This window comes from Scyliorhinus canicula, chromosome 2 (genome assembly GCF_902713615.1).
Source record: "Scyliorhinus canicula chromosome 2, sScyCan1.1, whole genome shotgun sequence".
Lineage (NCBI taxonomy): Eukaryota > Metazoa > Chordata > Chondrichthyes > Carcharhiniformes > Scyliorhinidae > Scyliorhinus > Scyliorhinus canicula.
The window spans coordinates 267,084,009-267,098,153 of record NC_052147.1 but is presented as its reverse complement, the minus strand read 5'-3'; positions in this window follow the sequence as shown (position 1 = coordinate 267,098,153).

Genomic DNA, 14,145 nt, shown 5'->3' with positions numbered 1-14,145 from the left:
GGCAGCTCGACATCTTGTGGGTCCTCAAGATTCCCTCCGTGGTAACCTGGTGGCTGGGGTTGATGGGCTGGTTGGCGGTGTCTCGCCTCCTTTTCTGACTGGTGCCTGCAATTCAGGGAAGAGATGATTAGTGATTGCTGGATAGTCACCTCCATTGGAGAGTATTGACAGTGTTGGAAGGTGTGTGCATGGTGCTTATTGGGAGATGCTGATCTCGTCTTTGAAGCAGAGACAGTCTGGATCCTGGCCAGCCAGCTCTGCTGCCGGCTTTTCAAAGGGGCTGAGTGACCTGAGCTCCAGTATGCCCCCTTCAGTCTGGGTTCCCTCTCTGTTGCTGTGACTGATCTTTTCCTGCATAAAGACAGATGGACAGACTGTCAGCAGGACAGATGCCAAACCTGCTTTCTGTTTGACATAGAACATACAGTGCAGAAGGAGGCCATTCGGCCCATCGAGTCTGCACCAACCCACTCAAGCCCTCACTTCCACCCTATCCCCGTAACCCAATAACCCCTTCTAACCTTTTTGGTCGCTAAGGGTAAGTTATCATGGCCAATCCACCTAACCTGCACGTCTTTGGACTGTGGTAGGAAACCGGAGCACCCGGAGGAAACCCACGCAGCCACGGGGAGAACGTGCAGACTCCGCACAGACAGTGACCCAGTGGGGAATCGAACCTGGGACCCTGGCGCTGTGAAGCCACAGTGCTACCCACTTGTGCTACCGTGCTGCCCGTGCTGAGTGGACCGATGTAAAGGCTGAAGGCATGGCTTGTGCAGGACGTGACAGATGACGATATAAAGCATGTGTGAGAGAGTCAGTGGTGATGTCTCTTGCGCTGGTGGTAAATGACATCCCTGTGGACTGTAACCCTGTGATTACCTGATGGCAAAGAGAAAATGCTGGAAAATCTCAGCAGGTCTGGCAGCATCTGGAGGGAGAGAATACCTGATGGCCCTGTAACAGTGTGAATTGAGATCAAGGAGAAGGTTGACTTACCCAGGCAAGGCGGATGAGATCATTCGTCATCTTCCTGCACTGGAGAGCTGTTCTCTTCTGAGGAGCACAGGTGCTGAAAACCCTGGTGACCTCCTCACAGGCTTCGCTGGTGAGAATGGTGGACCTCTGGCTGTCATGTCACATGGTAAAGGACTACTCTCTGTTCCACCACTGTCAAGAGCAGTGCCACCAATACCTGATCACTGAACCTGGGCGCACAGCGTTTGCCACTTATCGGGGCCATCACTCTCCACGACAAGTCATGATCTGCAGAGAGTGACTGGATGCAAATGGTGCCCAGAATATATGAGCATATGAGGTAACGGCAGAGCGGATGAATCCCAACCTACCCTGCCACGAGATACAATGTGCTACTCCTTTCTGCAAGGCAGGTGGCCTTGCACAGAAACACACCACACCAACCTGCAGGATCCTCTCCGCCTTTCCCACCCGCCATCACATTTGGGCCGCGATTTAACTAAAGTCCCACAGCGAGCGTGTTTAGCCCCGTGTTTCCCAGCACTCGCAGCGAGAAACACAGTGCTATCGAACGGAACCTTAGCAGGGAACATGCGGCCAAGGCTGCACATCGCCCCAATTTCGGCACTGAAATTTCTGCTCGCTGGAACCCCTCATTGTAGCGAGAAATCCAATCTCTGGAGCCCCCAATCTCCTCCCCCACAAGCCGCACTCACTGTGAGGGGGTCCCTGGGCCACCTTGCACCCTTCCAACAACCCCACACAGGGTACCCCTGGCCTGATCACCACCGCATGAAAAATATCACTTGGCACCTTGGCAGTGCCAACCTGGTACCCAGTATCACCTGGGCACCACCAGGCTGACACCCAGCGCTCACCAGTGGGGCGGGATTCTCTAAAAACGTGGCTAAGTGTTGATGCCGTGGGTCCAGACGGCTGCCGCTTGACCACCGGCACCGCGCATCATGGCGGAGACACACAGCAGGCCGGCACAGCAGAAGGTAGGCCGCCCCCGGATTGTGCGTGACCACCGATCGGTGGCCCCCAATCGCAGGCCTGGCCATCGTGGAGGCCCCCCCCGGAGACTGATCCCCCCGCCCCCCCACCAGGATGGCCACTGCAGCCGCGATGCCGAGCTCCCGCCGGGTGGAACCATACGTGACCCACGCCAGCGGTAACTCGGCCGGTCGACCACAGTGAATCGCCGCGGGGGGTCTCTTCCAACAGCCCCCAACCAGCGCCACGACTGTTGGAGTGAGGCTAGCTCTCTCGCTCTAATATGCAGATTTTGCAAAAGGTGGTCCCGCCCACAATGGGCGGAATTTATATCGCAACGTCTCACGAGATCACGTTAGACCTTGCGAGGTGTTGTGAGCCGGATAAATCCCGGAATCGGGGTTTCCCAGCTTCTATCCGTCACATTGCGCCACAGCGTGCTGCTTTTCCAGCACAGCATGGCTGGTCGATCAAATCCTTAATCTTCAGGGTGGAAAACTCCATTGGTTTAGTTTTGCAGAAGTCCACAGACAATTGAAGGTGTGAATCCCACGTGTGCTTTTTGTCTTGGTATGTCCAGTCATGGTCATTCAATTACAAATTGTCCGGAGACATGAGGTAATCTGTGCAGAAATCACAAAAGCCACCTGACCCTGAGCAGCCTTTAACTATCCATGTTTAAAAGAGATGGCTACCCAGAAAATTCTATATGGAGCACAGTCCATGCTTAAAGTTGTAGATAATTGCCTTTACTGGGAAAGACACAAGGTGATAGAGGTGCAGGTTTAGAAACTGATGTTGATGAAGCCTGGGTAAGTCACTGCAGTGCATCTTGTAGCTGGCACAAACTGCTGCTACTATGCGACGATGGCGGATGAGGTACTTGTTATATTTTAAGCGGCTTTACTTTTATTTTATATTAGAGATAAAGGATAACCAATTTGACACACCGTGGGTTACTTAACCAGTTGTTCGACTTTATTACGAGGTGTTGCTTGCTTACAGTCCGAAGTGAAAGAGAGGGGAAATCCCCCAAGTACCACATATCATGTGACATAATAAACAGAAGGACATTGGTTATAGGACAAGACAGTGCAATCAAGCTGATGGAACCATCAATTCACTAGATATGTGCTTTAAGATATGAACAGTGGTTTTCATCTACTTACAACAGAGCCAGCCTGTTCCGCGTTGAAGTCTCAATGAACTGAACGACTGGCTCTGAGCATTGGTATTTAGACAGCAGTCCAGGGGGAGGAGTTGTGGGCGGAGCCAAGGGTGGAGCCCTGTACAAACTCCTAAGCATTCCCAGCGATACTCCCCCTAGTGGTCGGGCAACTCAACTGCGCTTACAAATGCATGGTCTCATGTATATACAACACAGTGTGAATTACGGAGTTACATTCACCACATTCACCTCCTACAAAAAAATCAAGTCCGGTGGGGGTGGTGGTTCATAAATTGAGTCTGTCCGGTGGTCGGACTGTCCACTGCGATCTGCGGAGCACCGGGGTTTCAGCCTCTTGTGCTGGCTGGACGGGTGTTGTGGGTTTCTGTATGATGGCGGACTCCAGGGAAGATCTCGTCCGAGCTCCGTACCCATCTGGTTCGACTGGGGACTGAGGGCGCTGGGGGTTAGCCGGTGTGGGCGCACGGAACAGGTGGAGCGAGCTAGTGGGCTCAGTGGGCTCGGGAGCGCGAGGGGGTGGCTGGGTTGCGTGGAACCGATGCAGCGAGCTAGTGGGCTCGGGAGCCCAAGGGGGCGGCAGGATGGGGTGTAGGGTGAGGGGTGCATCTGTAGTGATAGAGGTGATGCTGGACCCGGTGGGTGTAAGGTCCCAGAGGGATACGGTGTCCTGACGGCCGTCGGGGAACTCAACAAAGGCGTACTGGGGGTTGGAGTGAAGCAGGCGCACCTTCTCAACAAGGGGGTCGGTTTTGTGCACCCTGACGTGCTTCCTCAGGAGTACAGGGCCCGGTGTGTTCAGCCATGCCGGGAGTGAGACCCCCATGGTAGTGCCCCTGCAAAAAAATGAAGAGCCTCTCGTGAGGGGTCTGATTGGTCGCTGTGCATAAGAGGGACCTAATAGCGTGGAGCGCGTCTGGGAGGACTTCCTGCCAATGGGAGACTTGGAGATTCCTGGACCGGAGGGTCAGTAGGACGGGCTTCCAGACCGTCGCATTCTCCCTCTCCACCTTCCCGTTCCCCCTGGGATTGTAGCTGGTAGTCCTGCTCGAGGCGATGTCCTTGTCGAGCAGGTACTGACGCAGCTTGTCGCTCATGAAGGACGAACCCCGGTCGCTGTGCACGTAGCTGGGGAAACCAAACAGGGTGAAGATGCTATGCAGGGCCCTAATGACTGTGTGGGAGGTCATATCAGGGCACGGGATAGCAAATTGGAAACGGGAGAACTCATCTATGACATTTAAGAAGTAAACGTTCCTGTTAGTTGAGGGGAGTGGCCGTTTGAAATCGATCGCAAGGCGTTCAAAGGGCCTAGAATCCTTGACCAGGTGGGCCCTGTCTGGTCTATAGAAGTGCGGTTTGCACTCCGCACAGATCGGGCAGTCTCTGGTGACGGCTTTTACCTCCTCAGTGGAGAAAGGCAGATTTCGGGCTTTGATGTAGTGGGCGAGCCGGGTGACCCCTGGGTGGCAGAGGTCGTTGTGGATGACTTTCAGGCGGTCGATCTGCGCGCTGGCGCATGTCCCGCAGGATAGGGCATCTGGGGGCTCGTTGAGCTTCCCTGGTCGATACTTAATATCGTAGCTATAGGCGGAGAGTTCAATCCTCCACGTTTTTAATTTTGCCCCTTTGTGAGTTGCCAAACATAAAGGCAACCGATCATTGGTCGGTGATGAGGGTGAACCTCCTACCTGCGATGTAGTGCCTCCAGTGATGAATAGCCTCCACAATGGCTTGTGCTTCTTTTTCGACTGCCGAGTGTCGGAGTTCCGAAGCAGAGAGGGTACGGGAGAAAAACTGGCCTTCCTGCCTGATTTAAGGTGGCTGTTAGAGCTACCTCTGAGGCGTCGCTCTCAACCTGAAATGGAGTGGATTCATCCAGGAGTAAGGTCTTGTTTCAAATCAGCAAAAGCCCCAAATTTGACTCTTGCACTGGGCACAGCTCAGACACTGCTGTCAACTATAGGGGGCAGTAATTGAAGCAGATCCGAATTCCAGTTCCAATTTCAAAGAGTAGAAGAATGAGCCAGGGTCACAAGCGGTGGTTCATTGTGGCAATGGCAGTTTCTTTCTTTTGATATCTTATTCAGGCATTTTCATAAAAACAAACCAAAGCAGAAGAAAAATCGTACAACATTATAAATAACCAACATCCCCCTTGCTCCCCACCATCGCCCCTTCTCCCATCCTGCCTTCCCCATTTTAACTCCCTTACTCCCCCCCCCCCCCCACCCCCCCCACCCCTTGCCGGCCCCTCAATCCTCCTTGAAGAAGTCAGGGGCTTGCACCTCTGAGCGAACCCATCAACCGACCCCCTCAAGAGCAACTTGACCTTCTCTAGAGTCAGGAATTCCGTCAGGTCACTCACCCACGCTGCCACTTTCGGCAGCTCCGAGTCCCTCTATCCAAGCAAGATCCGGGCTGTCAGGAAGGCAAAGGCCAAGACATCGGCCTCTCCCGCCCCCTGGACTCCCGGGTCTTCAGACACCCTGTATATCGCTACCTCTGGACTCAGGACCACCTTCATCCCCAGCACCTCAGACATTACGTCCGCAAATCCCTGCCAAAATCCCTTTAGCTTCAGATATGCCCAAAATATGTAGATGTGATTCGCGGTCCTCCCCACACACCGCCCACACCTCTGTCCTCTACCCCCCTCTAAAAACCAACTCATCCGTGCTACCGTTATATGTGCCCGATGGACTACTTTAAACTGAATGAGGCTTAGCCTCGCACACGACGAGGAAGCATTCACCCTCCGCAGGGCCTCGTCCCACATCCCGGCCTCCACCTCCTCTCCCAGCTCCTCCTCCCACTTACACTTTATATACCCCACAAGGGCCCTCTCCCAATCCATCATCTCCTTGTAGGCCTCGGGCAACTTCCCCTCCCCTAACTCCTTCTTCGACAGTACCTTATCCTGCCACCCCAGGGGCAGTAGCCGAGAAAAAGACGGCATCTCTCTCCTCAAGAAATCCCAGACCTGCAAATACCTAAATCCGTTCCCCCTGGGCCCAACTCATACTCTTCCTCCAGGTCCTCCAACTTTCCAAATCTGCCCCCATAAACAGGCCAACGAATCGCTCAACCCCTGCCTGTCGCCAACCCCGAAACCTCGCATCCAGCTACCCCCGCCCCCCCCCCATGTAAACCTGTGGTGCCCACACCGAGGCCTCCTGCAGTCCCAAATGCTGCCTCCACTGCCCCCACACCCTCAAGGCCGACACTGCCACTAGGCATGTGGAGAGAATGGCAGAGGCTCTGTTAACTATGCCCTATAGCTCATTCCCCGACAAGAAGCCGCCTCCATCTGCCCCCACGCCGACCCCTCCCCCACTACCCATTTCCTCACCATGGAAATGTTCGCCACCCAGTAGTTGTTCATTATATTCAGCAATGCCAGCCCCCTCCCACTCCCCTACCTCGCCCCCCACTTCAGAAAAGCCCTCCTGACCCGCGGGATCATCCCCGCCCACACAAACCCAGAAATCAATACATTGACCTTTTTAAAGAATGCCTTCGTGACTCGGATTGGGAGGTTCTGAAACATGAACAGAAACCTTGGCCACACCATCATTTATACTGTCTGCACCAGTGCCGCCAGTGACAATGGCAGCACATCCCACCTCTTAAAGTTCCCCTTCACCAACTGGGTGAAATTCAACTTGTGCAACTGCGCCCAACCCTGCGTCACCTGGATGCCTAGATATCTAAAACTCACCCGCACCATCCTGAATAGCAGCTCCCCTAATCTCCTCTCCTGCCCTCTAGCCTCAATTGGCAACACTTCGCACTTTCCCATGTTCAACGTGTACCCAGAGAACCGGCCAAAATCCTCCAAAATCCCCATAATGCCTCCAATACCTCCGAAATGTATAACAGCAGGCCGTCCACATACAGCGAGACCCTATGCTTCGCATCCCCCCCCCCCCACCCCCCGCAACAATCCCTCTCCAAGCCCTCGACCCCCTAAGCGCCATTGCCAGCGGCTCTATTGCCAAGACAAAGGGGAGCTCGGGCACCCCTTCCAAAATATCCCAAACTCACTTGGTTCGTCCACACAGTTGCAACCAGTGCCTTGTACAGCAGCCGGACCCAGTCCACAAATCCCTGCCAAACCCAAACCACCCCAGCACCTCCCACAGATATTCCCACTCCAAATGGTCAAACGTCTTCACCGCATCCATTGCCACTACCGCCTCCACCTTCTGCCCCTCCGAAGGCATCATAATTACATTGAGTAGCCTCCTCACATTCGCCGACAACTGCCTCCCTTTCACAAAACCCATTTGGTCCTCGCCTATCATCACCGGGACACAGTCCGCGATTCGCGAAGCCAACACCTTTGCCAACAATTTGGCACCAACGTTGAGTAAAGATATTGGGCGGTACGATCCACATTGCTCTGGATCATTGTCCTTTTTCAGTATAAGGAAGGTGGAAGATGCGATAGTACAGGGGCGATTTCCCCCCCCTCCATAACCTCGTTGTCTGCCCTCAACAGCTGTGGCCCCTGCTCCCCCCGGACGTTTTATAAAACTCCACCTGAAACCCATCTGGACCCGGGGCCTTTCCTGCCTGCATCGCCCCCATACCCTCCATCACCTCCCTCAGCCCTGATTGGTGCCCCCAATTCCTGCACCAACTCCTCATCCACCCGGGGAAACTCCAGCCTGTCCTGGGACTGCCACATTCCCTCCCCCCCCCCCCCCCCCCACCCCCAGCCGGGGGCTCCAACTCATATATTCTTCTATACAACGCCTGAAACACACCGTTTAACACCCCGGGTCCAACACCATCTTCCCATCTCGTCCTTTACTCTGCCAATCTCCCTCACCATCTCCAGCATCCTCCTCTCCTTCTCACCGTATTAAAATACTGCCCCTCTGGCCATCTGTAGCTGCCCCACCGCCTTTCCCGTGGACGCTAATCCGAACTCCATCTGGAGCGTCTGCCTCTCCTTCAGCAGCCCTGCCTCCGTGGCCACCAAATATCTCCTTTCCACCCTCAGGATCTCATCTACCAGCCAGTCCATTTCCGCCTATCCCATCTTCTCCCTATGCATCAGAAATCAGATAAACGCCCCCCTGACCAGCACCTTGAGCGCCTCCCACAGCGTGACGGCCTTGACCTCACCCGTGTCATTTAGCGCCATGTACCCCCGAATGGTGGCCCTTACACCTCCTCACCTCCTCATCCTCCAACAGCCCCACATCTAGCCTCTAATGCAGGTGCTGACCCCCCCCCCCCCCCCCCCTTCCCAGTCCACTGGCAAATCCACCCAGTGCGGCGTGCAGTCGGAGACCACAATCGTCGAATACTCCGAGCCAACCAGCCCCGCCAGCAACGCCTTATCCAGCGCAAAAACGTTGCTCCAGGGGTACACCCGCCCTAGGCCTCCAACCTCCCACACCCCCTATTCTTCTCCCTCCCCACCCCGTCATAGAATTTACAGTGCAGAAGGAGGCCATTCGGCCCATCGAGTCTGCACTGGCTCTTGGAAAGAGCACCCTACCCAAGGTCAACACCCCCACATTATCCCCATAACCCAGTAACGACACCCAACACTAAGGGCAATTTTGGACACTAAGGGCAATTTATCATGGCTAATCCCCCTAACCTGCACATCTTTGGACTGTGGGAGGAAACCGGAGCACCCAGAGGAAACCCACGCACACACGAGGAGGATGTGCAGACTCCACACAGACAGTGACCCAAGCTGGAATCGAACCTGGGACCCTGGAGCTGTGAAGCCATTGTGCTATCCATAATGCTACCATGCTGTCAGGTCGTTGCAATTCATTCCCACTCACTGACGGCTGTAGATTTTCCGGCGTCGTGGAGTGGTTACAATGGAAATCCCATTGACAAGCGACGGGAACATAGAAGCCCGCCACCAGCAAACGGCGCGCGGCCGAGGAGCCGCTAGTGGACCGGAGAATCCAGCCCAGGGTTTCTTTCCTCCCCTGGAGATCCCCATCATTTATAGACCCCTTGTGCTAACATTGTAGTTTGCTTCCTACTCTGTCCCCCACCTCCCCATATGGAGTCGAGAGTGATAACTAAATATTTTAACTTACCTGAAGACCCTTTGGCTTGACATCGTAGCGCATTTCTGTCAAGGAACAGCAAAAAGGATTCCAGTGGCAGCATGAATGAGAAAGTCACTTACTAGGTAGCTCCCACCAGGTTATTTGTTTTTTTGGCCGTTTTTGCCCAGTTCCCGGGGAATTTTGGTGAACAAACTCCGCCTGTCTAAGGGTTTAGTGAATCCGTTGACGAAATAATGTGGAAAATTTTTTTAAAGGCTGGTGCAAAGAAAGTTACGAGTGGAAACCCTTCAACAGATTTGGTAGAGTCCACGTGGCTCACCAAGAGGGAAGATGGAGTCAACTTCGGAGCGTGCAGCCGTTCCTATCACCGCAGATATGCTGGCGGGAGTACTGACCTCAGAGTTTAGGAAGTAGTTTGGAGAACACTTCGAAAAACAAGGGCAGGTGAAGATGGAAAGCCTGAAAAGAATCGATTGAGGAGGCGCTTGGTCCGATTCGGGAGAAGGTGGAGAAAATCTCGGAGGCTGTGAAAAAGCAAGGAGAGGAGGTGAAGGGAGTGGAGGAAACCTTGTCAAGGCAGAGCGATCAAATCGCCTCATTGGAGGCTGATGTTTCGTAGGTGGGGGACGAGAAACAAGATCTTGAAGTTGAAAGCAGATAACCTGGAGAACAGGTCAAGGCAACAGAATCTCAGAATCACGGGGTTAGCAGAGGGATCGAGGGCCCAAATCCCACTGACTATTTCTCTCGGATGTTCAGGAAGCTGGTGGGGGTAGGTGGGGGGGGGGGGGGGGGGGGGGGGGGCGGGATGAACAGATGTCCTCTCCAGAGGTGGATACGGCAACCAAACTCTCCAACTGAAGCCTCAGCGATCGAGCCACCACGAGCAGTGGTTGTAAGATTCCGCAGCTTCCGAGAGAAGGCGAGGGTCCTGAAATGGGCCAAAGAGCATCGAGACTGGAGATAGGAGGGGAGCACCATTCGGATATATCAGGACCAGAGTGGAGCTGGCAAAGTGGCAGGCTATACCAGAGCAGAATGAGGTGATGTACCCAGCAAGGCTTCAGGTTACATATGGGCCGAAAAACCACTATTTCGACATGTCGGAGGAGGCAGAGGCCTTTGTTAAAGAACATGGTCTTGGATTCAGTTAAAAAGGGTTCTGTGGGAACTGATAGGGGTGTTAATGGGGTGGATTTTCTGCATTTTTTTGTACACTGTATATATATTTGCTATTATTCTGGGACTGTTTATGTTATGTGGGGGGGTGCTACTAATGTGGGTAGGGGGCAATGATTAAAGTAATAGCAATGGAAATACATGGTCACTGATAGGAATCTGAAGATTGCAGGGGCATTGTATTGTATTTTGTTATATACGTATCGGAGATGGGCATTGGAGTTCCTTTTCATTTTGTTCCTCAATATATTAGACATGGTGCAATGAGACTTGTTTGTTTGGTGGGATGATAGGGTTGGTGAGGAGGGTGCACTGTTCTCTGGGAGGTGGTCAGCAGGTTCTAGAGGGAGAGAAGTGTTCGGGGGATGGGGGGCTATTTCTCTGATGGTGACTCGGGCTTTTTCTTTGTCTCACCTTTTGGATGGGATTAGCAACCATCTCGGGTGGGCCTTGGGTCAAGGTATTTGGCGTGGGTACAGGATAATCCTTTGTGGTGGAAATAGCTGACACCGTCCGGGGTGATGGGAGTGGGGGGGGGGAGGGGGGTGAGAGATCCTCGATCAAGTTGGTCACATGGAGTGTGTGGGTGTTGGGGGGGCAGGAGACCCACCTACTGGTGAGGGACCAGACCAGACTCCGGAGAGAGTGGGTGAGCCAGGTATTTCACTCGGACTTCGATAATATGGCCCGGGGGGGGTGTCAGTTTTCACCAACAAGCGGGTGCACTTTTTGTGGGTAAGGTGTAGCAGATTTTTGTAGTAGGTACATGATTTCCATGTCGGTGCAACATCGAGGGCCGAAGGGCCTGTACTGTGCTGTATCGTTCTATGTTCTATGTTCTATGATTGGCATTGACGGGTAGGTTTGTATTGTCGGTGAATTAATGTGCCTCAAATTGGGATGAGCTGTTGGTCTCCATCCAGTATTTGGACACACATCAGCTGATCGTGGGGGGAGACATGAACTATCTGCTGGAGCCGAAGTTAGACCGTCGTTGGCTCCTTCGGGGGCAGCAAAGGCGCTGTTTTTGGAAGAGATGGGGAGAGCGACCAGTGGCTGTTCATGTAACCGGGGGGGGGGGGGGGGGGGGGGGTAAAGAATTCTCGTCTTTTCCCCAGTTCATAAGATATACTCCAGGATAGACTTCTTTTTGATGGGTAGGTTTCTCCTTCCTGGGATGGGAAAGGCAGAATATTCGGCTATAGTGGTTTTGGACCATGCTCTGCACTGGTTTAGCACAGGGCTAAATAGCTGGCTTTTAAAACAGACCAAGGCAGGCCAGCAGCGCGGGTTCAATTCCCGTACCAGCCTCCCCGAACAGGCACCGGAATGTGGCGACTAGGGGCTTTTCACAGTAACTTCATTTGAAGCCTACTTGTGACAATAAGCGATTTTCATTTCATTTCATTTCTTTTTTCACTTGGTGGATTTGGTATTAGAGGTGGGCCCTATGCAGCGTCTATCATAATCTTTATTGTCACAAGTAGGCTTACATTAACACTGCAATGAAGTTACTGTGAATAGCCCCTAGTCGCCACACTCTGGCGCCTGTTCGGGTACACGGAGGGAGAATTTAGAATGTCAAAATTACCTAATCTGCACATCTTTCGGGACTTGTAGGAGGAAACCGGAGCACCCGGAGGAAACTCACACAGACACGGGGTGAACATGCAGACTCCGCACAGACAGTGACCCAAGGCTGGAATTAAACCTGGGACCCTGACACTGTGAAGCCATAGCGCTAACCACTATGCTATCGCGCTGCCTGATATGGAGGCTGGACGTAGAGCTACTGAGTATGTAGGTTTAATGGGAACAGGCCTGTCTCCCATTTCACGCTGTGGAAGGCTTTGAAAGAGGTTATCAGAGGGGAGATTATATCATTCAAAGCCCACATGGATAAGGAGATAAGATAACAGTGCCAGAAGCTAGTGGACAATATTCTGGAGGTGGATCGCAGTGATTCGAGTGACTCTACCCCGGAGCAGCTGGAAAATAGGGAGAAATTGTAGATGCAGTTTGATCTGTTGTCTACATTAAGCATTCGCGGGGTGGCAGGGGGGGGGGCGGGGGGTGATCTATGAATATGGGGAGAAGGCCAGCCATCTCCTGGCTCACCAGTTGAGGCAGCAGACAGCCTCCCGGGAGATCATTCAGTTGAGAGACTTGAGCGGTAAGCTAGTGTCTGCCTCGGATAGAGTAAATGGCACGTTTGAGGCTTTCGATAAGAATCTTTACAGGCCGGAGCCACCAGAGGGGATGTTCAGAGAAGTCAGCATTTTTGGAGAATCCTGTGGTGGGGAAGGAGGAATGTGAAGAGTTGGAGGAACCACAAGGTCCTGGGGAAGTGTTAGCAGCTAAAGGACGGATGCAAACCAGTTAAAGGTTGCGGGGCCGGAGTGATCTCCAGTGGAGTTTTATAAAAACGTTAGCTGAAACGTTGGTCCCATTGATGGTGGACATATTTCAGAACTCTTTGACTGGGACTCTCTCCGGGGGCACTGATCGGGTATCAATTTCCCTTAAGTTGAAAAAGGTTGGACATCCGGTGGCGGCATGTAGGTGGGTAAGGATCCATGGAATGTGGGTCATACCGTCCTATTTCATTGTTAAATGTAGATGTCAAGGTATTGGCCAAGGTGGTAGGGGTGAGGTTAGAGCCTTGTCTTCTTGGGATGATAGATGAAGATCAGACAGGGTTTGTTAAAGGCTGGAAACTGTTGTCTAACATCCGGCAACTGTTAAATGTAGTTCTCCTGCAGCTAGCGGGACCGGATCCTGAGGAGGTGTCTATGGATGCCGAGAAGTCGTTTGACAGGGTGGAATGGAAGTATCTGTTTACAGTTTTGGAGATGTTTGGGCTTGGACAAAAGTTTGTTTAGCTAAATACGATTTTTGTAAATACACCTACTGTATAAGGCCTTGTCGGCTAGTGTACGTACCATCACTTTGAGCTTGGGGTACTTTCATGTTGGGTTGGGGAATGAGATAGGGTTGTCTGATGTCTCCCCTCCTATTTGTATTGGTGGTTGAACCCTTGGCTATCGCGCTGCCTGATATGGAGGCTGGACGTAGAGCTACTGAGTATGTAGGTTTAATGGGAACAGGCCTGTCTCCCATTTCACGCTGTGGAAGGCTTTGAAAGAGGTTATCAGAGGGGAGATTATATCATTCAAAGCCCACATGGATAAGGAGATAAGATAACAGTGCCAGAAGCTAGTGGACAATATTCTGGAGGTGGATCGCAGTGATTCGAGTGACTCTACCCCGGAGCAGCTGGAAAATAGGGAGAAATTGTAGATGCAGTTTGATCTGTTGTCTACATTAAGCATTCGCGGGGTGGCAGGGGGGGGGGCGGGGGGTGATCTATGAATATGGGGAGAAGGCCAGCCATCTCCTGGCTCACCAGTTGAGGCAGCAGACAGCCTCCCGGGAGATCATTCAGTTGAGAGACTTGAGCGGTAAGCTAGTGTCTGCCTCGGATAGAGTAAATGGCACGTTTGAGGCTTTCGATAAGAATCTTTACAGGCCGGAGCCACCAGAGGGGATGTTCAGAGAAGTCAGCATTTTTGGAGAATCCTGTGGTGGGGAAGGAGGAATGTGAAGAGTTGGAGGAACCACAAGGTCCTGGGGAAGTGTTAGCAGCTAAAGGACGGATGCAAACCAGTTAAAGGTTGCGGGGCCGGAGTGATCTCCAGTGGAGTTTTATAAAAACGTTAGCTGAAACGTTGGTCCCATTGATGGTGGACATAT